Source organism: Ochlerotatus camptorhynchus, unplaced genomic scaffold (assembly GCF_037179485.1).
Source record: "Ochlerotatus camptorhynchus isolate MF236.1 unplaced genomic scaffold, CSIRO-AGI_Acam_v1.1 ptg000491l, whole genome shotgun sequence".
Lineage (NCBI taxonomy): Eukaryota > Metazoa > Arthropoda > Insecta > Diptera > Culicidae > Ochlerotatus > Ochlerotatus camptorhynchus.
In genome coordinates, this window is record NW_027040976.1 from 844,478 (window position 1) to 870,666 (window position 26,189).

The following is a 26,189-nucleotide window of genomic DNA, read 5'->3' on the forward strand; positions in this document are numbered from 1 at the left end:
AGGCACGGTATTACCAAGCCGGAGGCGGCGGGTTCGATTCCCGGTCCGGTCGAGGGAATCTTTCGGGTTGGAAATTTTCTCGACTTCCCTGGGCATATAGTATCACGTTGCTTGCCACACAATATACATATTCATGCATTGGTATTGGCATCGAAAGCTCTCAATTAATAACTGTGGAAGTGCATTTAGAACACTAAGTTGAGAGCACGCAATAAGCTAATATGCAGTAAGCAATAAGCTTGAAATGCGAATAAGAAGAAAGAAGATTACAACATGGAATATATCGAGATCCTGACCAGATAGAAAGTTACTGCCTCGGACAAAGTTGTTCAGGAGATCATAGGCTTATTGTCGGTGGACAGTAATCAGAATTTTCTCACTACGTAGCGCTAGCATACATGTGAAATTCTTGCATGTGATATATCTCGAGATCCTAACCAGATAGAAAGTTACTGTCTTTCATAAAGTTTTTCAGGAGGTCAAAGCCTATTGCTTGGTGCTCAATCGTTCAGAATTTGCTCACTACTCGACGCTAGTATACATAAAATATCTTGAGTTCCCAACCAGATAGAAAGGTACTGTCTTCGGCATAGTTGTTCAGGAGATCAAGGCCTTTTCGCAAGTGGAAAGTATTTCAGAGTTTTCTCACTTCGCGACGCTACCATACATGTGAAATTCTCGCATATAAAATATCTCTAGATCCTGACTAGATAGAAAGTAAATTTATTCGGCATAGTTTTTCAGGAAGTCATCATCTTTTTGTGGGGTGACAATAGTTCAGAATTTTTTCACTATGCAGCGCTAGTATATAGTGCCTTTCTCGCATATTCAGCTCGAGATCCTGATCAGCTAGAAAGTTGCTGTCTTCGGCAAAGTAGTTTAGGGGGTCAAGACTTTTTGGCTGGTAGACCGTAGGGTTTTTGATCTTATTTCCGTCCTACTAAGCACAACCCACGTTTAACTTCTCTTTTTTGAAGGGGCTTGAACAAAAAATGGAACATTTCTGTCAAAGATGACTTCTAAATTTATTCACCTTTCCATACGTAACATACGATTTGATGCAGCGTTACAAATTGTTGAGATATTGTTTAAAATCTAATACTGCTTCTTGATCCTAAATTTGTCCTACGAGTTTCAATTCCGCCAAACGCATTGAAACGCCATTAGATTTCCTTCGTCCTACGCATAAACGTAGAAAAAGGGGATTCGCTAGGAGCGCTTCTTTTGTTTTGAGAACAATGAGCGTTAATATTCATACAATGCGCTCTAACAGGATTTATGTTGTAGCTAATGAACTTACGCATCAGAACAAACCCATTTTTGATTTGTGCACGGTGAAATCATTGATATTATTGATCTGTTCTGATCGATAGAACGGAAATGGGTGATAACGACGAAATAGTGCTCTACCCTAGTTAAGAATTATCTCACCACGTGGCAATTATGAGCGAAAAAGTTATGACCTCTTGAACAACTTTGTCGACGACAGTAACATTCAATCTGATCAGAATCTCGAGATATTTTACATGCGAGAATTTCGCTTGAATACTAACGCCACGTAGAGTGAAAATTCTGAACTATTGTGCACCAAGCAATAGGCATTGACCTCATGAACAACTTTTTCGAAGACAGTAACTTTCTACCAAACGCATACGCGAGAATTGTACACGTTTACTAGCGCCACGTGGTGAGAAAATTCTGGGCTACTGTCCACCAGCCAAAAAATCTTGACCCGCTGAATAAGTACACCCTGCCCAATACAGTAACTTTCTATCTGCTCAGAATCTTGAGCTACTGTTTATGCAAGACTTGCATGTGTATACTAGCACCGCGTAGTGAGAAAATTATGAACAACTGTCCACCAACGACAATATCTTGAGTTCCTGAACAACTTTGCCAAAGACATTTACTCTCTATCTAGTCAGGATGTATCACATGCGAGAACTTAACATGTATACGAGCGCTACCTAGTGAGAAGATTCTGAACTACTGTTCACCAGCAAAAAGTTTATGATCTCCTGAACAGCTTTGCCGAAGACAGTAACTTTCTATCTGGTCTCGAGATATTAAATATGAGAATCTCACGTGTACACAGGCGCTGCGCAGTGAGAAAATTCTGCACTACTGTCTACCTGCAAAAAGGCCTTGACCTTCTGAACAACTATGTCGAAGACAGTACCTTTCTATCTGGTTGGGAACTCGAGCTGTTGTATATGCGAAAATTTCACGTATATACCAGCGTCACGTAGCGAGAATTTTCTGAACTACTCTCCACCAGAAAAAAAGGTTATCATCTCTAGAACAACTTTGCCCAAGGCAGTAATTTTCTATCTGGTCAGGATCTCGAGATCTTCCATGTTGTAACCAATTCAGTCAAATCTCACCTAGTACGGACACCGTATACGCGGTTTCCATTCACATTTTCTCTATTATCCGCTTTGTTTGGGGGTTAACTGTGATAAAAGTTTAGCTTGTTTAGATAAAAACAAGTTTTTAAGGAATACCCGTTTGTTTACATATCGATTGGTAGCTCGACTGCAAAATAGCAATGGAAAACTCACACTGTTGTACAAAGTACAACGCGCGAGTACTCGTGTTACAAAAGTTGGCGCGAGTAACGGAGGGTTAAGAAAATTAGAGTGTAAAAATATTTTTTCTATGTCATCGGGCAAAAAGTAAGACTGCAAAAACCGAAAAATTAACCTTTCGGTTATGTTAAGAGTTCAACTTTGTTTCATGATGTGATATGATAGAAAAAATGATTTTACATGTCAAATTTTAGAAAAAAATCTGGAAAAAACTAATTTTCTTAGATTTGTGAATGCTATTTCCAATATTTTTAGAAAAGTCGAAACGCACCAGAACAAAAATATGTCTGGCATAAAAAGTCGAAAGAGAGAGGACAAAAAATATGTAACAAGGGACGAAAAAAAACCTGGTTAATGTCCAAACAACTCAGTTAATAATAAATTATTAAATTAATAGAAAAAAAAAACATTTGTGTAGTTTTAAAACAAAGTGCTGAGCGAGAGAAGATTTTGAATAGAGCTTTTTTTCTGAGCCTTCAATATTTTAAAGTTCATTACAATTGTAAATATATATTGTATTAAATTAAGGAGAAAAATCAAAACTTGTATATTTATTGAAATTTTTGAGGCAACCCACCGTCGCCGTACCGTCACAAACTGAGCACACTGCAATAAAAACAAAACGCCGTTGTCACATTTGCTGTCATATTGATATGATAGATGGAGAAACCAGGGGGTTGGCAACCCTATACCAATCCTATACATTTGACACAAGCCCCCGACAAGCTGACAGTATAGTCTGGCGGAGACAATGCGGGAGCCAAACTTACCTGTCACTTCCGGGAGCCTATCGAGCATTACGTTTTCTTTTAAGACCAATGTGTTCGAAGTATTGTGATCGTGACGATAATTAATTCGAACAAAAATTGAACCAATTCAGGTGGTAATTTATCAACTCGTTTCTGAATGCTATTTTTACATTTTTCATGGAAAACATCAACGCGGCTAATGCAAAGATGACAAGTAATATATTTTTGGGAGATTTTTCCGGATGGAATGATATTTTTTTCAGGTATGCGTTGGAAAGTGTAACTTGACCGATATTCTGTTAACACATTTCCTACTATGCCGTAGAAAATTATTAGAACATTGGTACTGCACAGATGTGTACTAGGTGGGGCGAAAAGTAACCTCCTCGACCGCCAGAATGCGCTGCTACTGCAAAAAAGGTTATGGTGCCTTGTACACTGAACTAAAACATCTGCAATACTTCAACTGATTATTGTATTGCTCGAGCCCTTTAACAATATGCTCTCGAATTTCGGATGATTTCCTTATGGTTGAATTCGTCATCAACTGATGAGCATTCATATGACGGTCCACCAAATAAAGGATGATATTTATTTGAAAATTGGCTGTACAACATACAGGGCTCAGAGGACAACCGTTTAAGGATAGCATGACTTGCAAATGCTTTATATTAGAATATTGATTCGATTGTTTACATTTCCATATTGAATGGCCATGAACAGCCATTCATCATGGATATAAAAATTCCTTATTGGTTGGTAGAGGAAACTTCCTCCACCACGAAATAGACAATTTACGGTTTTTACGCTTTACGAATGCTCGTACCACCTCTGATAGCGATGGCTATGTTTCCACCTCGTTTGTCTGCTCAGAGCAACAAATGGCGTTCGATAGAATTATTTACATCATCGTTTTGAATGATTTGCGTTAAGGGGCTGAGCCAAATCAAATTAATTTCAATTTAAGATGACTACCATTCTGCAGAGAGCATGACGCATTCCAACTGAAGGCCCTATCCCTTTTCATAACAATATTCATCCTGTATTCGAGGGGAAAATCATCTGATTTCAAAACAACCGTCATCCGGTTACAGCTATCATTCGAAAAGGCGATTTCGATGTTTCGATTTTAATGGTCTGAGGTTTCATTCGAACAGAGGACGGTGGTTTTGTACAGTGTAGTCCGTTTATATTTAGGCAGACATGGCAAATTTCAGTGCGATACTGTCTTTAGTTTTGTTTTGACAGCTGATTGTTGTTGACGTGTTTGGCATCATGTTGAGTATGGATAAAAACGATTTTCGTTCTCTCATAAAACATTATTTTTTGAGAGGCAAAACGGCGAAGGAAACAAAAGAAAAGTTGGATAAATATTATGGGGCTGCAACTCCACTACCGATCAAGTCCGCAGCGGCAGGCCCTCCGATGCGGTCACAGAGGACAATGTCAAAAAAATACATTAAATGGTGTTGGCTGACCGGAAAGTGAAGGATGCGCGAGGTAGCTGATACCGCAAAGATTAGTACTGAGCGCACACGCCATATTTTGGGCGAGATTCTGCATATGAGAAAGTTATCCTGCCGCTGGGTTCCGCGCAAGCTCACTCCTGACCAAAAACCACGAAGCGAGAGCACTTCGAAAGAGTGTTTGGACTTGCTGATGCGGAATCGGGCGAACTTTTGGCGTCGATTGGTAACTGTTGATAAAACCTGGATCCACTATTACACCCCAGAGAATAGAATGAGTGCCCGGCAATGGACTGAAGCCGGCAGGAGTGCTCCGAAGCGGTCGAGGGAGGCTCTATGGGTCGGAAAGGTTATGACGTCGGTTTTCTGGGATTGTCATGGCATACTCTTCGTGGACTATCTCGAAAAAGAAAAAACTATCAACAGCGAGTATTACTGTGCATTATTGGAGCGATTGAAGGCCGAAATCGCTGCAAAACGGCCTCACATGAAGCGAAAAAAAATTGTTTTTGCTAGACAATGCACCGGCGCACAAGAGCATCGCAACCATGGCTAAAATCAATGACTTACGGCTCCAATTGCTTCCGAATCCACCGTATTCGCCCGATTTGGCTCCTTCAGACTATTCTCTCTTCCCAAAGCTCAAAAGATGGCCCAAGAGTAAAAAAAATCAGCTCTCTTGAGGAAATTATCGACACCGCGGTGGGGGTATTTTGCAGACTTTCCGGAAAATTACTTTTCGGTCGGGATCATGAAGTGAATAAAATAAAATAAAACATTATTTTGTTTTTCATTCCCAAGGAGGTTATTCACCCCACCTAGTATATTTCGTAAAGCAAAAACGTTATGCAAAAGCTTGAGCATTTTTACGAGGTGCCAGATTGTTATAGAAGAATTAAAAATTGCCATTTTGTATGTGTCCGCCTGACTATGAATATACATACTAAGAAATTATTATTTTTACACGAGACGTAATTCAGCTTTGACGTAAAGCATGGAACGTAAACAAACATGGCATGTAAAATTAAGTGTCCTGAAACTGAAACATATGCAACTCGACAAAAAGTGTGTTTGATTGAATTAATTTTCTCGTGCTTTTCAACTGATTCTTATGTCAAACAAAAGGGCCGCTTGCATGTGTCGGTCTCAGGACACTGAAATTTACATGTCTTTTTCGTAGTGTGTAGTGACTATAGGTAACAGCTAGCGGCGCTGGTGGTTTAGTGGTAAGCGTGATTACCTCTCACTCCAAAGGGTCTGGGATCAATCCCAGTCGGCGCCGCTGTGAGGCATAACATCTCTGATCACGGTTTCTTTCGGGAAGTAAAGCCGTAGGTCCCCGGTCCATGAGTTGATGGGTCGATATAAAGTGTCCACACACTTAGAAATAACTAATTTTACACGTGACGGAATCCATCTTTGACATAAAAGATGAGACGGAAACAAACAGGTCATGTAATATTAAGTGCTCCGAGACTGGAAAGTTTGAAAGTACGTTTGATTGAACTGAATTTCACGTTTATATGACTCAAGTTAATGTCAAAATTGACCACCTAAATTAACATCAATTTTTCTAAGTGCGCAAATGGGTACGTGGGTAGATCACCTTTTCATGGTACGTTACGGGATGTAAGATCTACCACCGATTCCTAGTCCTGATTTCTTCAAACTAGGGGAAGAGGTTTTTTTCAGTAATCAAAGGAACACATGTTAGTCCATGTTACTTTTTATGCCTTGTTGATAGTGATAAGTCCTCGGGTTGCCTGGACCTAGGATGATCTTGAAACAAGGAAAAAATGAGTTAGTTAGTATTCCTAATCTTCTATTCGTTGTTTCCTAGTTTGAAGTGGTTAAGACTATGGTTCTGATGCATGGTCATTATCGGTTTCATAGCTTGTTTTTGTTGTTAAGGAATCCAATTTTGACTGACAAAGGGGCGCGCCTTTGGAGGGTGTTTCAACACTCCGAAGGGTATAAATAGCGGAACCTTTCAGTTAGAATCGATTCCGTGCGATGAAGGCAAGAATGACAACTGTATCAAAACCGAATACTTCATCATTTCTCAATAGTGATGGAGTAAAACGACATGCACTAAACTAAGGACACGGGATATACTACAACAGATCAAATTACTGGTCGCAGTGGTGTTACGTCCCGAACACAGGAAAAAAAAAGTGTGCAGGTATGGGAAATGCCTCCCTGGCGTCCCCTGGAAAACAAGGTTGACGAAAAACAAATCAAGGAAAAAAAAAGGTGGCAGATAAGCTTAGTTTCACGTACTCACTTGGAATTAGTAGACGCGACACAACGTAAACAAAGGGATTGTCCTTCACCACTGCAACGGTATTTCTCTATGGGAAACCAACGTTTTGTTTCACCATCATCCAGCCTACCTATTGACCCATCAACTCATGAACCGGGGACCAACGGCTTCACTTCCCATCCGAAGGAAGACGTGATCAGACATGTTATGCCTCAGAAAATCCCGGCGGCGCCAACTGGGATCGACACACTATTTTCTTCCCGTAAGTCCCTTGACAAAGAGTTCTACCTACAGCTTAATTCCCTTGTAAAACAGTGAATTTTGCGTGGATGCTTTGAAAAAAAAACTACAAGGGACAGCCCTATGGAGTTAAACGCAATGCTGACGTAGGACTACGTGGTCTTATATAACAAATCTTATTTGTTAACTGCCGCAGAAGCTTGGGTTTTGTGTAGGAATAGGAACTTGAGTGGGGTTGTCTCTGTTTATACTATTTAGTATGAAAGGTTTGACAAAGATGGCCAACAGCGACTCACGAAGAGCTACTGATTCCGATCAATAGCGGTGTGGCTTCTTCTTCCTTCTATGGATGCTCATGTGGGCTGCAGCTTGCTGCTTGCAGGTAGCCTTTCGTTGTGTATTGGAGAACACCACCACTCACCACGCGGTGATATAATATATAGTTTGGTAAGACCGAATGGAATTCAACTTTGAAATCTGTGTTAGGGAAATCGCTTTTCGCAGGCAATCGGTGATAATTTTAATAATCATAGCAACAGTTGTACATTCGTGCAATGTTCAACACTGACACTATGAACTGACAAATGATGAAATCTTAATTTTAACGGATCAGAAATATTTCTGATCGATTGGTGATAAAATTATTGAAATTGCTTCAGGGGCAGCAGAGTTATTAACGTTCAAACTCTTTCATAATTTTGTTACATTTCCCATTTTCGGTTTTCACAAAGTGTACCCCCATATATAAATCACAGACGTAGTCCTACGTCAAAAGGTGCTACTCAAACATCATTAGCAGACTGTCCCATAGCTGTGAATATCTCTGCCACACTCAAGCCGAGATGAAAGATACTCTGGTGCAAGTCCTCTAGCTATTATACTATACATCAACAATAAGGTTTGGTTTATTACACGCTGCACGCTGTTTCATCCCAAAATGAGTATCATTAACTTATTTTCTAGTTTCTGTAGACGATACATTTGTTTATTGCTGGCTATATATATATATTATGGAGGGACATAAATCAAGGTGTGGTGCTATCAGTGCTTTATGCAGGTACATCATATTTCACCGTGTCAACTCATTTCTTAGTCGACACATAACACCGTACTCCTTCGCAATCTTCTTCACTGTATAGTCTATATGACTTTTGAAACACAACTTTTCGTGAATTTTCTTCGCTTCTATTGCTTATCGCATATTAGTTTATAGCGTGGTCTCAACTTACTGTTCTACATGGATGCACTTCCACAGTTATTAATTGAGAGCTTTCGATGACTGCATCATTGTTGCATTAAAGGGTGTCCCACATCAAATTACATCACGGAATAAACGCTGTAGAAAATTACCTAGCTTCTTCTGTACGGAAACCAACTTTTTCTTCATGTCTTCCTCAGATTTGACCTCCTTTTGATGCTTCTGTAGTGCCTGCTTTATAATAGCCCAGTATTTTTCAATGGGTCTTAGTTCCGGTGCATTGGGGGGGGGTTCATGTCCTTGGGTACGAAAGTACCACTCCAGGACAACATTTGAATAGTGGCACGAAGCTAGATCCGGCCAGAAGATCGTAGGGCCCTCGTGTTGCTTCAACAGAGGAAGCAGACGCTTCTGTAGACACTTCTTGAGGTAGATCTCCCAGTTTACAGTCCCGGTAGTCACGAACGGCGAACTCCGTTTGTCACATGAGGAGATCGCTTTCCAAATCATGTATTTCTTTGCAAAATTTTAAAGTTTCTGCTTCCATTCCACAGTAATCACTACTTGACTACCCTATTGGTCCCAAGCAAATCGATTAAGGCTCAAAACACAGTCAATCAAAAAGAATTCTTCTTGTTTTTGAAATTTTCTTCAATCATCATCATTGGTATACACATACATTCACACACAAGCTATTCGAAAATTTAAAGCAAGTATTTCATGATTTTACATCGTATATTTTCTGGGTAAAACACCATCACTGCATTTACTTACTTGTATTCTTCGTAGCATTCAACAATTTCACGTAATCGAATACACTAAATGAATAAAAACTGGAGGTCAAATCTCTTGGTGAACAAAATAAAACACCAAGAAAATCATTCCGACCCCACTTCTTTGCTAGGGAACGCAAAAGAATCATTGAACAAGCGTTGCCAGATGTATTACGTCTAGCAGTCAACATAAGTTTATTAAAACATGCAAATACTAAGTTTCAACCAATAACATAGATGAGTGGATAATTTTAATGGTTGAATGAATATCAAACACTGAATAAATAAAACTAAAAGGACCTTTTTTGGAACATAAACGTTCCATTTGCAAAGGTTAAAAAAAATTGAATTAAACACAAAAAGGGAAGATGGCAGCATTGCATGTAGCCTGTTATTGGCTTTCCCGCTCAGGGGTGTAAACAAAATGCCGTACAGCGTTGTCTGGCAGTGTGAATGTTTTGTCTACGACATTCTTATACGCTTGCATGTGTGACGTCACATTTGCTGTTGTATTGAAAATTAAAAGAATAAAAGAGATGGTAGATTTTGCTCACCATACCACTTGATATTTATGATTTATTGACTGTTTTGGCACGTCGACGCTTACTACCAACGAATTTTACCAATACTTTTAGAAAGTGATGATTTAGCAATACAAGAAGAAGAAGCAAAAGCAAATCGAGTGATGGTTAGTTGCCTCTTAACGTACCCCATTCTAGTCGAAATTCTAGTACTATACTATCTTTGTTTTCATTCTCTATGAAAGTTTGACAAATAAAATAAGGGGTTCGTGGATTTTCCTATGTTTCGAGGGGTGCATCGATTAGCTTGGGACCGAAGAGAGTACCAGAGCTGAACCAAAAAGTTGAGCCCGTTTTTTCGGGACCTTCTAGTCTTAGAGTTACCTCTATGGTAAAACCCTGTCTAAGTCTCATGTGAGTGGGGATGGGATCAAATCCCAAAAGAGTCCTAGTACCCAGATGGGTCCCTGTTCTTAAATTGGTATTAAAAAATAAGGACAATGATGGACATACAGGGGAATGCAACAATCCACTTGCAAAGACTTAAACAAATTGGAAATATTTCTACAATTATCTAATTAGATAAATCAACTTCCCATGGACAGGGAACCAGTAACGCTGGTAGATCACCTTTTCGTGGTGCGTTACTGGAATAAGATCTACCTCCGGAACATAGTCCTGACAACTTCAAGCAAGGGGAACAGAATTTTTTAGTAACACATTTTAGTCCTTGTTAAAAGTGACAAGACTCGGACTAGTATTCACAATGCCTGTTCAATTATGAAGTTAATTTAAATCAAATTGAAAATTAAAATTAAAATTTCTTGAAAAAAGGGATACTTTTGGATACGCTTCACTGGGTAAATTGCTCAGCGCTTATCTACTATAGTGCAGGGTATAAGTGGCTGTTGCTGATATTTGTTAATGAACGCGGTTCAAGTTGCGTACCAAATGAACTTGTGCCTAATCGTATTTTTTTTAAATGCTATGTACGCGTCCAGACCTATTCAATAAATTTGATGCTCGCAGATAAATTCGCTGTTTATATTGTTATAATGATGGAGGTTTTATGGTGGTGGATTTTGCATTGGGAAGATTGCCATGTTCCCTGTTTATGTGTTTTTATGTGGTTGCTTATTTTTTTTTACTTTTAGTTCTTTTCAAAATTTTCCAAAATTTATATAAAGTTGAGTTGGCGCTGCCATGGTGATTATATTTGGTGAGCTTGTTCCAGTTAAAAACAATACGTTTGTGTTATGCCGGGATAACCTCGATCGCGCGTGATCTAATTTGCAGCCATAAGAAAAGCGATACTGTCGGTAAGGTTTGTACCCGTATGTAAGAACATAGTTGAGTCTTGTGGATATGGTCTTGTAACTGATAGATTTTGGGCGGAACGCTTGATACAGTTTGGGATATATTAGTGACTGCTTTCAAGATCGTAATTTCATTTGAATAGGTTGTTTACCAAAACGAACCATGCTGCAAACTCAACCCTCTTACCCAAAATCCCAGTAATTTTGCGTGGTAGTGCAGAGGACTCCTCGGCTTCCACCAAAGTGAGTGTCACGTCAACGCATTCCATTCTTGACCTGCGTTTGGGTGCGGCCAGCGCTGGTATTGCCTAGGTTTAGATCACCAGTTTTTACACATTTAGGATGATTGCTAGTCCCAATCAACGGCTATTGGTGCTCTGTGTAAATACAGCTGATCTGGCAATAACAGAGCGAAGGGTGGTCAATCATGCTCGTGCTTATAAACTTCCCATGGACGGGGGCTAGTGGTGGGCCATTAGACTGATGCAAAATTTGACTTTTTCGCTCCACAGTGCTTAAATGGTTTCAAATCGGGTCGTGATTAGCCTCCAAAAGTTACAACTCATTTGGTTAGAAACAGACTTCACACAAAACATTTGAAGTTTTCATGTAAATTACTATGGGAAATCTCAACTTTTTGTTCATTGCCTTCTAGTCTTTTTCCATACTGAGCTGCGATAGCTATTCTTATAGAAAATTTTCTCAGCTACAACTTTGCTGAAGATCGTTTCTATGTAAAACGAGACAGGAAATAGTTATTAATTATTTAAGAGATTGGTAAACTTATGACATGATCAAGCAGCTGCTCTGTAGGCAACACTGTATTTTGTAGTGTGACATAGTAGCCATAATTTTTGTGTCCTATTCAACGCCCCAGAAACACCAATGTTGCCTGCTGAGCAGTTGATTGAGCATGATCATAAGACATCAGTGCATTGAACCATTAATAACTTTCGATCCATGCATTTAATCAAAAAGTGGTCTTTGGCAAAGTTGTAGCTGGGAAAATTTGCTACTAGTAAAATTGAAAGCTTTTGAAGCAGACCGATATGGTGAATTATTAGATAGACATGAACAAAAATCTTGGTTTTACCATAGTAATTCCCATACAAACTTCAAATGGTTTGTGCCATTTCAGTTTCTCACCAAATGGGTTCAAATTTTGAGAGGTTAGTCAGGATCCGATTTGGAATCGTTTAAGTATTGTGGAGCGAAAATTTCAAATTTTGCGTTACTCTAGTGGGCTATCGTCACAAGAATGTATTATTTGTTAGAGAAAACCTTTCCAAATTCATTATTTTAACATCATGAAACAGGATTGTTGAGAAACGAACATATCCTTACTCTCTAATCTAAAAAAAATAAGAACAAAGACATCCTTACTCTCTAATGTAATTATAAACTAGCTTCACGATGTTTTGTTAAATAAAGTAACTACCTGATTAACTAAAATATGTATGTATGAAGATCAATGATTCCTTTATTATTCATGTTATGTTAAGCGTCTATAAAAATGTGTTATCTTCCAATGGACTTCTGCTATCATGCACTCAGCTTGTGGCATTGCAACATTTATTTAAAAGCATTTTCAATCAAAACAGACCGAAACACCTCCATTGTTTACATTTAATCAACAGCACTTTCAATTTCGATAACTTAATTGATGAATGCATTTCTTTAAACCAGGTATTGTTACAATCGGTAAGCTTCCATGGCTCATGATCATCGGAACGAAAATCACATGACAGCCTTTCTGCGTGACTTTGATGTATCAATTAGCGTTAATGCAGCCACTCGTAGCAGAACAGGGCGCGTTGAATGGCCGACAATGAAGCGCGGAACATGCCTCACCATCGATGATGTTCGTGTTATACTTCTTACAAGCTATCGTCATCGTCGGCCCGTAGGCCTACAACTTTTTATTTTTTTTTTTTCCTTGCGTGTCTGATGCCTGCGGCACTACAACTGGCGCTCCGATGCATTAATGAACAATCAATGTCTTTCTCTGCTGCAGCAACCAGCTAGACAGCCTGCGGACACCGGATGGCTTGACTTCGAGATCAAACAGTATGTTTATGCTCTCGTGGTTCCTCTACGACGTGCGGATTATGAGCTGTTAATTTGCTAGCATGTTTCGGAATGGTGATGGTGATTTTAGTATGTTTTCAACATGTGAGGATATTAGGGGCTTGGTGATTATTTATTTTCAAATCCCTTATTATTAGAGGTGGGCGAAGCTCTGCATAGATCATAAATGCGGGAAACTTTAGTGGCGATACACAGAATGGTAATGCTAAGCTATATACAAGTATTATCTCGTCTAATGTTAATAACTAGGAATTCTCAGCATGGAGCAATGCAACACTGTAGCTTTCAATTTATCCCTATCACAATACGCCGTAATCAAAAGCTCATACACTTGCGTCGGAGACATCAACCACGTCAACCGCTTGATAGCCGGCCGGGTGATTACCAACTAAAGTTTCCTTTGTTTGCCACGACAAGCAAACTATATGGAAATAACGCCGGTGCTTTGCATGCTTTGCGTACACTGGCGCTTCGGATCGTAAATTAGTGACCAAACTAAACTTCTACAGCGCCGTCGACGCTCTATTGTTTCAGGCCTGCACTGCGTCGGATTTGCCCGGCCGCCGCTCAAAAATGTTTATGAAACGCATTGAGTTGACATAAATACCCCATGTCAGTAGTAGCAGTAGCAACATTAGGTACTAGTAGCAATTGCAGGTGGAGGTAATACATTAAGCAACGTTAATTTACCCCCATAGTCGCGAGCGACGAGCCAAGAAACGTCGAACAACCCTGCGGCGTATTACAATTGGTTGCGATTTTTGCGCACTTTTTGTCTTGTTTCTTTTGCTGCGGGAACGATTTAATTTTATTGAATGACTGCAATTAAAAGAAGGACAATTAGTTAATTGGTTGAACTACCGAGATAATAATGTTTCGGCAATGCAAGGTTAGGTGACAGTTTAATGATGGATTTATTTATTGACGATGCAAATCACCTGGTGTTTGAGCAATGAAGTTCAATTTCATCGTTAATTCGCGTGTATGGCAATGACGTGCATCGTCTTTATTAATGGCTCTGTAGCGCTTTTTATTTAAAGCATTGAAAATGGTGGTACAAGGATGCTAACATTCGTGGCCCACGAGTAATTTTTGATATGACTACCTTAAAATTGTAAGAAAAACTGGTAACAATAAGTACTACTGCTTCAAGGTTTACGCTGAATTTATTTATTTATTTATTTATCTGGAGGGAAAAGCCCACACTAGTGGGCGCAAAACCTTATCATTCCAATACTAACAGATAACAATACGATTCACCCCGTTGCTGTGAAAAGGAGCCCACAATACGGAACAGTACTCTAACGTGGAGCGGACTAGCAAACAATAGAGTGTTTTTAAACAGAAAATGTCCCTAAAGCCTTTGGCGAAACGAAAAACTGAAACCAAGAGTAGAAGATGCCTTAGCGGGAAAATAAGCCACATGGTCCTTGAAGGTGAGTTGTGAATCAAGTAGGACGCCAAAGTATTTAATGGTAGATTCACGGCTTAGTATTTGCTCCTGCAGGCTGTAAGCATAACAGATAGGTGATTTTTTCCTGGAAAACGTTATAATGACACATTTAGAAGCATTTAATACCATCCTGTTCTTGTCACGCCAAACAGCCAAAACGTCCAGCTGCTGCTGAAGAAACAATGCATCACTTCGATCTTTGATGACAAAGTATAGTTTGAAATCGTCAGCATAAGGCAATGGATCGAAAAGTGAACGACATTCAGATACAATAAAAATATGAACGGTCCCAGATGACTGCCTTGATGTACACCAGAAGAAACAGAGAACGGTTGAGAAAAATGATCTCCAATCTTCACTGACACATGTCGACCGGTGAGGTATGAGCGAAGCCAATCAAGAAGGGAACCGTGAAAGCCAAGTCGCTCTAGTTTGGCCATTGCAAACTCGTGATTGATTTTATCAAAAGCAGTGGAAAGATCGGTGTAGATAGCATCCACTTGATGACCTCTTTCCATCTCGCGTATGATTGATGATGTGTATTGAACGAGATATGTAGCGGTCGACCTCTTCGGCATAAAGCCGTGTTGTTCAGTCGCGATGTAACTAGAGCAAGTGTGTTTTAAATAATCTAGCACCAAAAGTTCAAAAAGTTTTGAGACTGCTCATAAAGCAGCGATACAACGGTAGTTGGACACCGACTGCTTATTGCTTTTTTTTGAATACAGGAAAAACAAAGGAATCCTTCCAGCAGTCGGGAAAGATTCCAAAATCCAAAGAGAGGTTGAAGATGGATGCTAAAGGTGCGGCCAGCTTCCAATACAGTTCTTAGTAACCGCGGAAGGGATTCCATCAGGGCCAGTGCTGAAAGAATTTTTCAAACGACAGCCTGCTCTACGAACATCATTAGTCGAGATAGGCCCAACAGCAGAAAGTACGGGAACATCACTTACGACGGCTACGATGTGCTCGTTAGGTAAATTTTCTTTGACGAAGACACTGCTGATTTGTGACATGAACAGGTCAGCGATTCCCTCCGTATCTGATTCTTCTCGATCCGTATTGTACATGGTAGAAGGTAAGCCCGATTCCTTCCGTTGCTCGTTCACATGATTCCAGAAGCTCTTGGGATTTGCTTTGAGTTTAGTTTGTAGATTTAGTCGTAGTAAAATTATTCTTTATTTTGATTTGTTATGTGGTTTACAATTGCTAATGCAACAGGTTAGCCAGAAGGGCTCTTCATCTTTGGTGGACTTTTTGATTTTGTGTTGCAGTATGTTGTTTTAATGTATTAATTTGTTATTCTACCTACTTAACCTAACTTAACCTAACGTGCCAGATCCCTGACGATCTGTTGATCGGATCGCCTACAGCAATCTCTGAACCTTGCGATGGAGTCAGCTCTCCGTAACTCCAGTGTCTGAAGACTAGCCAGGCGGTGGACCTCAGAATTTCTAGTCCGCGGGGGACTGTTAAGGATCATCCTAAAGATCTTGTTTTAGATCCTTTGGAGTTTGAGGTGATGGCATTTGGCATCACCCAGATTGGCATCCCGTATTCTATTACGGGAAGGATGATTTGTTTGTAGACAGCAAGCATATTTTTCAGGGACAGGGTACACCTCCTGTTGATGAGTGTATACAACGATCTTATCAAGATGTTGCACTTGGTTTTGGTTTTGTCAACGTGCGCCCTGAAAAGAAGCTTGCTGTCTAATGTTAGCCCGAGGTACACGACCTCTTTGGACCATTCCACCACTGAGCCGTTCAGGCAGATCTTATTATTTTCAGACGGAACAAGTCTGGGAGATTTAGAGTGTGGAAAGATAATGACCTGGGTCTTTGCGCGTTGATACGGATCTTCCAGCTGTTGAAATATTCAGACAGGACGTCCAGGCCTCTCTGAAGTTTGGCAGTCAGAGCTCCGATGACCCTACCCTTGTAAACGATGGATGTGTCATCTGCGAACAGAGACAACGATGCACCATCAGGGAGAGCCAGTATATCGGAGGTGAACAGGTTGAATACGATGGGGCCAAGGATGCTTCCTTGTGGAACCCCGGCACCGATATTGAAAGCATCCGATGTGATGCCATTCAGAGAGACTCGGAACGTCCTATCTGAAAGATGGTTGTTTATTATTTTCACTAGGAAGATTGGAAGACCGTACTGCTGCAATTTGAACACCAGGCCATCATGCCAGACATTGTCGAACGCTTTTTCAACGTCCAACAACGCCATGACAGATGTTTTCGAAACATACTTGTTCCGTCTGAGAATATTTGTCACTCGAGTCAGCTGGTGGACGGTCGAACGACCTTTTCAAAAACCAAACTGTTCCTCAAGTAAGATGTTGTTTTGTTCGGTAGATGTTAGGAGCCGGTGGTAGACTGCTCTTTCGAACAGTTTTGATAACCCTGAGAGAAGGCTGATTGGTCAATAACTTGAAGGAGAGGACGAATCCTTCCCAGGTTTTCGGATGGGTATGACTTTAGCTAACTTCCAACACGAGGGGAAGTAGCCAAGTCTGAGGCACTGATTAAAAATCAGTGCCAGATGGTTGTAGAATCTGGAACTCAAGTGTTTGAGTTCCAGATTCAGGATGTTGTCGAAACCTGGGACCTTCATGTTTTTAGATGATTTGATATAGGCCAACAGTTCGTCAGCCGTAATCTTGGATTCCTCTGGAAAAATGTTAGGAATCTGAAGAAGATTGGTTGCATTTTCAGCAACCTCAGATTCATGAGGGCTGACGATGTTTTGTCCGAGATTATGGGAGCTGACGAAGTGTTGACCTATCGCGACAGCCTTCTCTTCAGGAGTTATCAGATGAACCACTGGGTCACCGGGACGATCCAGTGGGGTCAGTGGTGGAATGGGCCTAGGCTTGTTTTTAAGAATTTTTGTAAGTTTCCAGAAGGGCTTAGCACAATCTGGGGGAGAGCGGATCTTACTAGCAAAATCGTTACTTCTGAGATCCACCATCCTGGCCTGAATGATCTTTGTTAATTGATTACAATTGGTCTTCATGTTAGGCAGGCCAGTACGCTGGTACTGCCTACGAATGGTGTTACAGAGTCTAGTGCGATCTTTGGTAGGGCTGTCAAGGTTCAGAGTGTTACTCACCTGTCTGGATACTGGCACGTGTTGTTCCCTGGCCCGGGAAATCGCCTCCTCGATGGTTTGTAGACACCGGTCAACATCTTCGGACGTCTCCGGTTGGACATCGTAGTCGATGGTTGTGTTAACGCAGTGTTGATATTGCGCCCAGTTGACTCGATGGTAGTTGCGCCGGGAAGCTTCGAATCGGTTAACCGAGGATCCAACTTCGACCACCAAAGGGTAGTGGTCCGAGCTCAGCTCCTGGAATGCCACAGGTTGCGAGATGTTGGGTCCCATGTTGCTTACGAAGATGTCGATGGTCGCATGGACCCCAGACCGACTCAACCGGGTGGGAGAGTCCAGGGCCAAGATGGTATAGTGGCCCTCTTGCAGGTCTTCATTGAGGATGATGCCGTTTCTATTGCTCCGACCGTTGCCCCAAGCTTGGTGTTTTGCGTTCAGATCGCCAGCGATGATAAAGTTCCCACTCCTCCGGATGAGTTTGATGATGTCTTTCCGGAGGGCCACTGACGACCCGTCCCTAATGTTGGTTTGCTTGGGGCAGTAGGCCGCGATGATGGTGATTGGGCAAAGTGATGTGCTCACCTCCACTTCGATGGCTTCAATTGTTTTCAGCTGGAAGTTTGGTAGCAGCCGGCAACTGATGTTCCGTCTTGCAGCGATGGCCACTCCTTCACCTCCAGAGCAGGTGCGATCAAGTCTGACGAGCCGAAAGTCGGGAAGGAATACGTTCAGTTCGGGCTTCAAATGAGTCTCGGTGATGATAGCAATGTCGACCTCCTTGGTGTTGAGGAAATCGAGTAGCTCTCTATGCTTGTTCGTCAGTGAGCAAGCGTTCCAATTTGCAATTTGTATAGCTTCACGGTCCATACTTGGTGACGAGTGACAAGGCAGCATGAAGTCACAAGTTCCTCCGAGGTGAACGGAGAATCGTCGACAGATTCACCTGAGACAGCACCAGCGTATGATAAACCAGGGGCGGTGGATGAACCTGGAATTGGCTGGGCCGCAGCAGCAGCGAGACAATGCTGAACTGTCCGACTGTTAGGAACCATTTAGATACTCGCAGGATTGGCTTGTTGGTTGTTGAGCGGAAGCGATGCTAGGTTCGGAACATGTCGACGGGGCTGGAGAGCTGGGTAATAGACTTCCGTGAGTACAGGAGGCGAACGATGATTACGAAGGCGACCAAGCTGGTTGTTGATTGTGGGCTTCCGACGGATATTAATGAACTCCACTCGCTTGGGACATCCGCGATTGGAGGCTTGGTGGTTTCCACCGCAGTTGACACACGTTGGCTCGATGTCATCGACTTGCTCACAGGACGCAGTTGAGTGAGTTCAAGCACACTTGCCGCAGTTTGTCTTCATGTGGCAGTTTTTGGTGCCATGGCCATATGAGAGGCAGTTCATACACTGCGTTACTTCACGATGTTGGGGTTTGTAATGCTCCCAACTGATGATGAACTGAAACAGGTCCCGGATATTGGATCTCAGAGCCACAAGACTGGTGGATCCCTTCGTGAAATGCACCAGGAACAACTGATCACGGAAGCACGTTGTTGTTCTTCAGGAAACTTCCTATTTGTTTGTACTCCTCCAGGTTGGAGCATATGATTTTGGTACCGATGCTGCAAAGCTTGAAGCAAGGCAGCAGCTTGTGTTTTGCCAGTTCAGCACCCAGCTTGGCAACATCCTTCACCGGCGTGATAAGCGGGGGAATCCGCTCTCGTCTTGCAATGGGAACGGCGTCACCATCGCCATTTTCTTCCGGGAGTACTGCATACTGGTTGGCTTGCAGTACTCATTTTCCAGCGTCATCCTGCGACGCGCTGGGCTTGATTAGCACCTTGTTTGAAGGGCCCGCTGCTGGCTCATTGGCACGAACGCGAGAAGGTGGCAACACTTCCACGGCGCAACGCGACTGCACACAACGAAACAAAATCGAATCGAGAACTCTAGCGAAAATACGGACTGAACAGCTCGACAGTCGAGCAAAGAAAGAAAAATACTGACTGTAAAACATATCTGGTACCTCTTTATATGTAATTAGATAAACATTCGAAGTCCATCCTTTTTTACATATTCTACTCAAAAGATACTTTCTGCCCCGCCCCATTAATAAAAAAAATGGAAGGAAATCCTGTCAGGGGCAGGGCTTAGAAAGTATGTTATGTGCAGAATATGTAAAGAAGGAGGGACGTCGGATGTTAACCCAAAGGCATATACCGTGCATCATAGAGAAAGAATTAATTAATTAATTTATCTTTATTTGGGAGGCTTTCAGCCTGGGACTGGTTCGCCTGTAGAGAAAGAAGCTCTATCTTCTGTTTCCACTTAGCACAATTACTAAGGAGTTCTTGTGTGATTACGAGCCCGCGTTTCAATAAAATCCTGTTTTGGGAACATTGTTCATTTTTTAGTATTATTAAATACTAGAAAGTTAGACTTTTTCACCAAACACAATGTCCATATGTAATATTCATAGAAAAAAACACGGCATACATTTAGACGCAGTGCGAAAATGACATGAATAGGTCCTACCAAAATCCATTACCCTACACCGGGGCAAGTATAAACGCGTGGGGAAGTTGAAACGGTAGATGTATCTCTTAGCGGAAGTGAATAATCACTGATATTATTTCTAATATAGTTTGCGGTAGTACACAATGCATCTCAAAAATAATTACAGTTAATATTCACTTCCAAAGAGATATACGTACTGTTTCAACTTGCACCGGAGTACCTTAACTATGATGTTTACTATCAAAACATTAAACAAGTGGAAAACCTGTATACAAGCTTTTGCTCTGACTTGAGCCCCCTAATGTTCAATTATTGTTGTACTAAGCACCTGCTTATTGGAAACCAAACATTTAATTAATGTATTTTTTGACAATCGATATATCCCACAACATGCATGGCGTTTTTGTGTACTATACTGAGGTGCAATTCAACAAAAAAATGAGTGACGAAATAGTGTCAGTTCCAATTGTAGTTGATGTCGATTTAAAATTTAGTGTACATTGATCACAGCAAAATAGCTCAACATTTATCAACCCAATGTAGTTATGTAGGGGAAATTCTGTCAATTCTTAACCATTACATTAAATTTAAATGCATAATCTCATGCGTAGGATGAACCGTGGTCTGATTATGCTAACATGAATTGTCACGAGTTTTGAACCATTACCGAAACATTGAAAAGCATGAAAAATTTAAGATAAAGTATAATAATCAAAAATGCATGACATACATCAATTTTGCGTAGTTCTACGTCATACTGTGGTCGTGTCTAGGACACAAACCTTTAATATATTTTTTTAAAATCTTCGATTTTCATCCTATAGTTCTATATAATTTTATGCCTCCACCATATTACTATTATTTTGCTTTTTTTTACGATCTTCGATTTTCATTCTATATTTATAGATTAGACATAACTTTATTTTATTCAATTTAGCAATGAGGAAATATTAAGAATGCAAAAATCGTGAAAAACAAAAATCTCGACTAAGCTTAATGATGGATAAAATAATAAGTTAAATCGATGTTTTCCGTGGACGGATTCATGATTTTCGATGTTTTCATGATAGCTATTTAAAAATTTTGGAAATTTGACAGGATTTTTATACGATCAGTTTTTATTTTATCTCCATAGTTCAAACAACTACCTTCTCAATTGATTGATGATGAGTGAATGAAATTTAACAGTTGATCTCTTTCCACTTTCAGAACCCACAAAACATCGCATATCTCTCCACACTGCCAGCATTCAATGGTAAGTATCAACCGACAACATCGACACACTTACCACCGAACAGCCGCCATAAAGCATTCAAGTCGCCTACTGGTAGGCAATCGCTTCCACTGCGAACGCTTACCTTTCATCGATTTAGCTTAACTTATACTACCGCTTGATCGTAAATATCCCCTATCATTCGTGACGCGCAGTGGTGCACATTAGAAAAAAAAATCTATCAGAAACACATTTTACAAAATTATAGAATTATTGCATTAATCTTAGGGGCTTCCATAACAATGCTTTATAGGGGAAATGGATGTAATGTCGGCCTAAATGCCCCTAATTTGGGCCCATACGTCAATTCAGCAATCGACTATATTTTCAATAATGATCAAAAATATCCATAAGTACCGTCCCAATGACGCGTTCATCTAGATAAAATTTATAAAAAGTAGATTTTTAGCGATGCGCCCAATCTTAGATCCATAGGCCAAAATTAGAGCCATTTCCCCTTTATCATTTTTTCCGTGACTTGTTTTCCCTCGATCTTGTTTTCCGTGCTGAGCACCAACCGACGCCAGGGAGGCAGCTCCCACACCTGGACCCTACTTATCGACCTATCAACTCATGAACCGGGGACCAACGGCTTCACTTCCCGGATTAGAGATGTTATGCCTCAGAACATCCCAGCGGCACCGACTGGGATTGAACCCAGGCCTGCTGGGGTGAGATGTAATCACGCTTACCACTACATCACCGGCGCCACTATGCATTCTATATCAATGATGTATTGTTTATGAAAATTACGACTTCTACAGTTGTGAAATGTCACGCAAAAACACTCAAGTAGCACTCTAAGGATTTATAAATGATTCCTTCATCAGATGGGACTTTATTCAAATTAAAACTCGAACGAAGACAACTCTTTTGAACCACTGTGCGACGGCTTTGGTTGCCAGCGTTTTAATATCGATCGAATCCGCTTTTTTATGTTTTAACCCACACGCTGGTAGAAGAAACAAAAACTACCTACAACAAAAGCTGTTGAACTCCAACTCACGTGCAGCGGGCAGACAGGAAACATAAGATAATTAAAGAACTAGCAATAGGGTTTGTAGAACGGTCTGCAGAAAATTTCCTCCGCTCATTTAATTGCTCCAGATGGAAGAAATCGAAACGGTTGGTGGTTTTTGCGGTGCTGAAGGTGGCAATCTATCCGACAAGTTCCCCTTTTGCAGCCCGCGTCAAGAACCTGTTGATTGCATAACCTAGTTGTTTGACTTTTTACATCTTCCCTGCCTCGTTCTTTGATTTTGCGATCGATCATTCGGCTCCGCAGCCCAAACCAACGTCTACATATATCGATATGCCTATCCGATGCAGTTGGTTGTGCGGCGGGGCAGCGAAGCGATAAAACTAAATTAAATCAACAACAGCCATCGGAATCGGATTGAATTAATCTCCATTAGACGGCTGTGCTTTGGTTGAAGCACTCAGCACTCAGGGAGACTGAAGATGATGATGACGGTCGGCGGTGGTGTCGGCGAGGACAATCAAACGTAGGTAGAATGGGATGTATGTGTCGTAACTGGATAGGGATTTCCCACCAAGGGAGCAGAGCTCCCTCGGGAGAAAATATCAAATGTATGTAGGGAGCTATAAATAAACAACAATAAATCTGATGCAATTGGGGTGCTGTCTGGAGTCATACAATATTTTGCGCCTTTAAATTTATTTAATGATGCAAAGCGAAAAATAAATCGCACGCATTCACACGAGTCCCTTTACGGGATAGGTTCCAACTAATCAATATATGTGTTGGTTTTCAAAACAGTCGGTGGGATGAAATATGAGAGTGGCTTTTTTTAAACCACATTTACGCTCAATTGAAGCGATAGGAGATTGAGTTGCATACATAATTCAGGGTTGGAATATAGCTAAACGCAAATTGAAAATTGATTGTATGTGGCCGAAGGATCGAGCAGTGATGTGGTTTTTGTTGTATGGATGGATAGAGGTTGAACAATATGAACTTTCTGTTATTAGCCACTTATTGAATAAAAACAATTTCACTATCGACATTGGTTTACCTAAGGTTAAAAAGGGGTAAAACATAGATCAAAAGTCTACACTTTGCTGTTTAAAATAAGGAATCCTGCTAAAAATAAAACATGATTAGTACACCGTTTGAATAATAAATGTAAATTTTTGCAATGTATAGCGCTAGATTTGGCGTAAATTTATAATACATTTCAAATTAATTTAAGCACAATATTGCATAAATTAGCACCGTTGTATACAGTAAACAATTTGGTTGCATTTGACAACTGTAGCTCAAATTTAACGGACGGGAGATTTATGCGATAGTTTAAATTTTTACCTAGATTATGATAATAATCATACCATTTGCGGTGAGTATTCTTACTCACCGTGAAGTGCCATAATTTCATGCACCTATAACTCCCTAATTCCACGCATTTTTTTTAATTCAAACCAAATTTAATTCATATTTTGAAGTAAAAAAGAAATGTCCATAGATATTGTTGTCTAGTGTGTGAGAAAAAATATGAAATAAGATAATATTACAATGCACTACAGATTGGCACTGCACGGTACAAAGGATCAGGTAGCTAAGAATTAGGGAACATTAATACCGGCTTAAACTCCATCCGCAAACAAAGATACCTCTCAGTACATATCTTAGTTCCACTTCATCGAACAATCCGGCCCTGGTTGGTACATTTATATTGTTCCTGCCTAACCTTCAAATCGAAATTCACATCGCGCTTTTAGCAGCACCTGAAACTGTACGAAATTCATCGAAGACCATGCGCTTCCATCGGATTCGAAATTTCAAATGACATGTGGTGCATAAATGCTACCAAGCGTCTCCATCCAGTGAATGGCATCCACTGACTGCGGAGCAAAACGTAAAGTAACTACAATTAGGCGGAAGCGACGAACTCGGTAGCGAATGTGGGGCTGAGAATAACTCTTCATAAAAATCAACTGTTAATTGATAGCATCGCATTGAGATGGTGATTTTTAGATGAATTAAGCTATGACAGAATGTATTCGAGACAGTTGATCTCAAGAAAACCAGATAATGTTTGTTGATCTATAAATCGAATCTTTTTTTTCCCTATGTTGGGGACATAATACCACCGCGACCATTACTTTGATCTATTGTGGTGTATCCTCTTTTGATTTATGCCACTATTGTTTGAGTCGCTACCACTACTATTGTATGTAAGCAATTATCCCAACCAGGTAATACATTCTTTATGAAATATATTACATGATTGGGAGCAGAAGCCCAGATTTCCCAAGGTCTCATCAGACCCTTATCAAGATATCTGCATCGTTTACGAAATAGTGCAACACAGTCACACAGCAAATGTTCAGAGCTTTCACTCTTTAAGTTACAAAAGCGACATTTATCTTCATGAAGTTTACCAATGATTTTCAGGTGATATTTACAAGGACAGTGTCCTGTTATCAAACCAGCGTATGTACTCAAATCTTTTTTAGAAATAGTAAGTAATTTTTGTACATGCAAAGCGTTCGCCTTTATAAAACGTTAGATTGCCGAAAATATAAGGTACTCTACCATTGTTTTTCCCAGTTTTTAAGCTCCATTTTTAAAGCACAAAGAAAAGTAAAAAAATGGTTCAGGACCAATGAATTTCGTGGATTACCCTACTTTTGCCAATTGACCAGCTTTTTTAATTTTGTTCCAAATTCAAAATAAATTATATTTTATTTTAACCTAGGTGCTCCAGTTACTACAGTAACTTACCAGCCTTAATTGTTATGATATATATCTATGTGTTTTTACATTGTTCCTGCCTTCGCAATTCAGTATTTTAAACAGGTTTTTGAAACCTGCATGTCAGTATAACAATTTAAACCTTAAAACTAAAAACAAAAACTAAATCTTATCTAAATGTAAAGGGAATTAATCGTTGCAATTGAGGATTGCAACGATTTTTGCCTGAAATTATTAATTATTTTGTTGGTTATTTGTTCTAAAGTCTCAACATTCGAAATTATATGTACCTCGGTAGTACTGTACCAGGGAGGCAACTTCAAAATCATTTTAAGAACTTTGTTCTGAATCCTTTGAAGTGCTTTTTTCCTGGTAGTGCAACAACTAGACCATATTGGCACAGCGTAAAGCATGGCCGGTCTTAAAACTTGTTTAAATATTAGAAGTTTATTCGTCAGGCAAAGTTTGGATTTCCTGTTTATAAGAGGATACAAACATTTTATATATTTGTTACATTTAGCTTGAATGCCCTCAATGTGATCTTTAAAAGTTAATTTTTGGTCAAGTATTAATCCAAGATATTTCACTTGGTTTGACCAGGAAATTGGAACTCCGTTCATAGTGACTATGTGACTACTACTAGGTTTCAAAAAGGAAGCTCTAGGCTTATGTGGAAATATTATAAGTTGAGTTTTGGAAGCGGTGGGAGAAATCTTCCATTTTTGTAAATAAGAAGAGAAAGTATCTAAACTTTTCTGCAGTCTGCTGCAAATAACACGAATACTTCTTCCTTTAGCGGAAATACCTGTGTCATCAGCGAACAAAATTTGTGGCAACCCTGAGGCAAATCAGGGAGGTCCGAAGTGAAAATGTTTTACAATATAGGCCCAAGAATGCTA

General features: G+C 40.3%; 1 protein-coding gene across 4 annotated transcripts in view; it reads left to right on the forward strand.

Annotated features, from left to right (window-relative positions):
- The window catches only part of LOC135712517 (Ig-like and fibronectin type-III domain-containing protein 1), a 573,983-nt gene that overhangs the window by 347,784 nt on the left and 200,010 nt on the right, over positions 1–26,189 (forward strand). For all 4 annotated transcript variants that reach the window (XM_065235464.1, XM_065235462.1, XM_065235466.1 and 1 more), the window contains one exon: positions 21,512–21,557. The gene's annotated coding sequence lies outside the window, so the exon portion shown is untranslated. The remainder of the gene's footprint in view (positions 1–21,511; positions 21,558–26,189) is intronic.